Below are 6,000 nucleotides of genomic sequence, written 5' to 3' on the forward strand. Positions count from 1 at the left end.
CTACAACATGCATTAGCTTCTAAACTACAATATGACATATATTTTATTTTCTCTATTTCCCCCTTAATATACAATCCACAATATAAAGAACTTCTGTTTTGTTCACTGTTTTATTCCTTACTCTTAGCATAGAGTTGGCATATAGCAGATACACAGAAATTTTTTAAAATGAATGCATGCATATGGGAACACATTAAAGAACTACTAAATAAAGCTACTATAAAAATATGAATTATCTACATGTCCAGTTAAATGTTCATCATATAGCTGAAGCATCTCAGAAAGAAAATATCTCAGTTTATAGGAATGAGGTCCAAATTAACAAGCACAAAACCCTTTGTTCTCTGCACCATCACAAACTTTTTATTTTGAATTTATGCCTTTTAGGAAAAAGGCATATGAAACAATTTTAACAGAGAAAGTTAAACATTTCTAAAAATAATTTAAATATTATAGATATAAAAAGTAGGAAGTTAGGAAAGTTAAACTAAACTAACAGGATTTATATATTTTTTAAAAAATTATTGTTCAAGTACAGTTGTCCCAGTTTTTACCCCATTACCCCTGCCCTGCAGACCCCACCTCCCACATTCAATCCTCTCCCCACCCCTTTGTCCTTGTCCATGGGTCCTTCATACATATTTCTTGACTCAACCCTGCCCCTTCTTTCCCCCTTTAATCCCCTTCTCCCTCTCCTCTGGTCACTGCCAGTTTGTTCTTTATTTCCTTGTCTCCGGTTCTATTTTGCTTGCTTGCTTGTTTTGTTGGTTGGGTTCCACTTATAGGTGGAATCATATGGTATTTGTTTTTTACCGCCTGGTTTATTTCACTTAGCATAATGCTTTCCAGTTCCATCCATGCTGTTTCTTTTGAGGTGTTAAGCAAAAAAACTGAAAAACAACAACAACAACAACAAAAACGCTAATGAGTAGGTTCAGAAAGAATCAGTAGTAATGGGTAAAAATTACTGATCCAGTTTCACTGTTGAAAACAGTACCATCAACATTTTATACAATTACTATTTAAAATGGTATAATCATTAGTGGTCAGCAGGAAGTTCCCTTTTTCCAGGGAGCACTCAAGCAGAGAACAAGTAGTTCGCTATCTGGAAAATTATATAATGAGATGTGCACTGAGTGGAAGGTGGGTTATAGATTCCATCTGAGTTCTAATATTCTATACTTTCTAATGCTAAGCATAGATCTATGCACAAGTATGGCTATACAAGTAACTATACGAGTGGGTACATGTATGATTAAGTTTATATACAACTATGTACATATTTGATATATACTTTTATAAGTATACTTATATATTACATAAATACACCAGTTTTATTTTATAGATGTTAATTTGATCACAGAGACTACCTAATTGTATGTAAAACTTATCAACTTTTGCCTGAGCTCAGAGCTCAGGTAGTACACCCCACTTCTTTCCAGTATTTTCTACTCTCTGGGACACAGAATTCTGTATGGAAAATTAAGCGCTATGGGTGAAAAGCATAACTTTGGTTCTTTAAAAGATCAGGAGCTGGCCCTGGCTGGTGGAGCTCAATGGATTGAGTGCAGGCTGCGAACCAAAGTGTCACAGGTTCGATTCCCAGCCAGGGTACATCCCTGGGTTGCAGGCCATAACCCCCAGCAATTGCACATTGATGTTTCTCTCTCTCTCTATCTCCCTCCCTTCCCTCTCTAAAAATAAATAAATAAATAAATCTTTAAAAAACAAAGATCAGGAGCTAACCATGCTGATGAACATTTTGATCAATCATTACTTACTACCTAACCAAAGTGTTAAATGTTCTTGTATATAAATTCATTTTCCACAGAAAATGCAATTATTTCAGTTGTGTTTTACAGGATGTAGTTTCACCTTCTAAATTAGCTATTATACTCTTTAATATTCTGAAAACGACAAGCATCAGTTAGTCTAATGGGTGTTAAGATCACATATTGAAACAGGGTTTATCTTTTATTGCTGAACTAGTTCGAAAAGGAAAGGAAAAATCAATGAGCTGGAGAGATCAGTAAAGTTCATATTCTCTACTGTATCAAGGAGCAGGTATTATATCCATTACATCTGTGAAGGTGGTGAGAGCACAGAGAGAATTTCCAGTTGTATTCCAGACAAAATTCTCTTGTGGATAAGCTACTCCCCGAAGTGGTGGTATGGTTGTCAAAAAATCATCTCATTTATTAAATTAAGATGTTTACATACATGTCAGTGCTTATAACATTGATCATTTTTTAATGACTTCATACTAGCAATTCTTAAACTTTAAAATACATCAGAATTACTGAAGGAGCAACACATAAATACAGACTCCTGGGTGACCTCCAGATATTCTGAGTCTGTTGGTCACGATAACAAAGAGACATTCCCTTGCCTTCCCCCTACCACATGATATAGGTGGCCCATGGACCACACTTTGCCTGACAACTGTGAAACTTTTTGAGGATTCATGTTTTAAAACCAAAGGTATCTTTTTGTATACCTGATTTATTTTATATAGGTATATGTAGAGTAAATCCACTTGTGTTTAGGTCTAGACTTTTGTTTTATTTTTTGGCCTTCGCACATTTATTCTAACCAATCCTTTCACATCTTCCAAAATGAATAGAGAAGGAAACAACGAAATTGTCCAAGCTGATGCCTGCTCACTTATACACACATATCTGGGGAGACAGCACCCTCATGTGGCAACACGATGCTAAAAATATTCTGTCATTTTATTTTTGTCTTGGACAACCACAAGAAAACAGTTGCTATTAACTGTACCACCAACTCATTTTATTTCCCAAGGAGTTTTTAGAGGGAGTTTTTATTTTTTTTTGAGGCCTAACAGGGAAGCTATTGACTTGCAAAAATGTTACACTCCTAGTGTAGATTTTCAGGTTCCCACAACTGTGGCTTCCTTGATTGATTCAGAAAACCTGAATCTGTCTCAACACTTCTATTAAGTAACAATGAACGACTGTACAAAATTAATCTATGGGACATGGGGCTCATCAGCACACTAACACAGCATTCTGTTATTGTTATTACCTCACTGGCTTTCTTGGACCATGGGAATAACCTGCCTGTGATCCAAAGTCATAAACAAAATGTCATAAAAATATTCTAAGGTTCAGGGGAATTTTTGATTGAACACTAAGTGGTTCAAGAACAAAAATAACTTTTGACACAGATGAACCTGCTTTTCAATTTCAGCACACAATCTTTTTTTTTTTTTAAGATTTTATTTATTTATTTTTAGAGAGGGAAGGGAGGGGGAGAGAGAGAGAGAGAGACAGAGAGAGAGAGAGAGAGAGAGAGAGAGAGAGAGAGGGAAACATCAATGTGTGGTTGCTGGGGGTGGGGGTTATGGCCTGCAACCCAGGAATGTACCCTGGCTGGGAATCGAACCTGGGACACTAAGCACACAATCTTTTGGATGAGAAACATATCTACAGAGGACAGATATCCTGTTCACTTTATATTTATTGTATGTGGAGAATGCTATGCTGTCTAATAAAACAAAAGTAGTAACTCCAGCCAAAAGAGTAATATTAACCTCAGTAAAAAAAAAAAAAAAAAAAAAAAAAAAAGATATTGGAGTCTAATATGATGTCTTGATTAAAATGCATTAAAATACAATGGAAAATTTTTGAATATTTACACAGAAATTGATAATCATTTAAAATAAAAGCTTGCCATTCCATTGCTATATACTTGGCCATGATTGTTATATACATTGCATATACCTCCTTTCTCTGAGTGTGGCCTGTAGCTAGCCTGATTTACTTCCTTCTTGTAAAAATGTTATTTTCCAAATGTCTGAAAGCATTCCCATTTGTTTTTTATTGAATTTCTCCCTGATATTTATAAATATTACTCAACCTATAAAGTTTTTTTTTAGTTTTATAATACAGATTTTTTAAATTAACATTATTTTAATATAAGCATATCACCAGGAATCTCCCCTTTCCACACTTCCTTGACATAATTGTTTTTACCATCTGGGTATGTTTGAATTTAGTATTTTTGTGCATAAGAAGTATATTTACAAATAATTATATTGTATGTAAAGAATAATCTGTGCATATATGCACACATTTATACTTGTAAACACATATAGGTTTATATCTTTTTTATCTTAAATCATGACAATTTTTTGTGTAATCAATGTTCAATACTTTATTTTTAAAGTATATTTTATTGATTGTGCTATTACAATTGTCCCAATATTTTTTATTCCTTTTTATCCCCCTCCACCCTATAACCCCTCCCATCCTCCAGCATTCCCCTCCCTCCCCTCAGTTCATGTCCATAGGTTGTACATACAAATTCTTTGGTTTCTCCATTTCCTATACTATTCTTAACCTCCCCCTGTCTATTTTATGCCTACCAGTTACATTTCTTGTTCCCTGTAACTTGTCCCCCCCCCCCCCCCCCCGTCTCCACTGATTACCCTCCATGTGATCTCCATTTCTGTGGTTCTGTTCCTGTTCTAGTTGTTTGCTTAGTTTTTGTTTTTTAGTTTCAGTTGTTGATAGTTGTAAGTTTGTTGTCATTTTACTGTTCATAGTTTTTTTTAACTTCTTCTATTTCTTAGATAAGTCCCTTTAACATTTCATATAATAGGGGCTTGGTAATGATGAACTCCTTTAACTTGACCTTATCTGGGAAGCACTTCATCTGCCCTTCCATTCTAAATGATAGCTTTGCTGGATAAAGGAAGGCACATCTTGGATGTAGATTTTGCCTTTCATGACTCTTGAGTACTTCTTTTCAGCTCTTTCTTTTCTGCAAGGTTTCTTTTGAGAAATCAGATGACAGCCTATGGGCACTCCTTTGTAGGTAACTGTCTCCATTTCTCTTGCTGCTTTTAAGATTCTCTCCTTATCTTTAATCTTGGATAACTTAATTATGATCTGCCTTGGTATGTGCTTTCTTGGTTCCAATTTCTTTGGGACTCTGAGCTTCCTGGACTTCCTGGAAATCTATTTCCTTTGCCAGATTGGGAAAGTTTTTCTTCATTATTTTTTCCAAATATTTTTAATTTCTTGCTCTTCCTCTTCTCCTTCTGACACCCTTTTGATTCAGATGTTGGAACATTGAAAATTGTCCTAGAGGTTCCTAAGCCTCTCCTCATTTTTTAAAATTGTTGTTCCTTCATTCTGTTCTGGTTGAATGTCTATTTCTTCATTCTGCTCCAAATCATTGATATGAATCCCGGTTTCCTTCCCTTCACTATTGGTTCCCTGTATATTTCCCTTTACTTCACTTTGCATAGCCTTCTCTTTTTCCTCTATTTTGTGTCCATACTCAACCATTCCTGTGAGCATCCTGATTACCAGCGTTTTGAACTCTGCATCTGTAGGTTGGCTATCTCCTCATTGCTTAGTTCCTTTTTTTTTTGAATTTTGATTTGTTCTTTCACTTGTGCCATATTTCTTTGTCTCAGTGTGCCTGTTACATAGTAAGGGGTTGAGCCTTAGGTGTTTGCCAGTGCATGCCAACCCATTTGCTGTATTGTAGTGCTGTCTGTGGGAGAGTGGTCAGAGAGGGAACAATGCTGCTTGCTCAGCTCTTGCCCCACTTTTCATAATTTCCTTTATTTCCCACAATCATTTGTGCCCTTCTAGGTGTTGATTCCCAGGTGGGTTGGCTTGTGTACATTGTAGGATGCCATAGGCCTCTCCAACTGACTGTCTTATGGGACTGGGAGTTTATCCCACTACCACAACCTCCATAGGATTTTATGGCCAGAAGTTTTGATTCCTTAGTTTGGCATGCTGAAGTCCTGGGTTTCTTCAATTATTCCTCCCCCAATTACTACTCCTGGCTTATCTGTGCACAAGTGTGGGAGCACCCGATCAGCCAGCCCCCATCTTGCCTTTGTGGCCTGCTGCCTTGTTAGGCATCTTCTCCTCAGCTGCCCATCTCCACCCCTCTTACCAGTCTGGATGAATGTTTTTTTATCTCCTTCACTGTCAAAGTTCCATGCAATTTGAT

Source organism: Phyllostomus discolor, chromosome 4 (genome assembly GCF_004126475.2).
Source record: "Phyllostomus discolor isolate MPI-MPIP mPhyDis1 chromosome 4, mPhyDis1.pri.v3, whole genome shotgun sequence".
Classification (NCBI taxonomy): Eukaryota; Metazoa; Chordata; class Mammalia; order Chiroptera; family Phyllostomidae; genus Phyllostomus; species Phyllostomus discolor.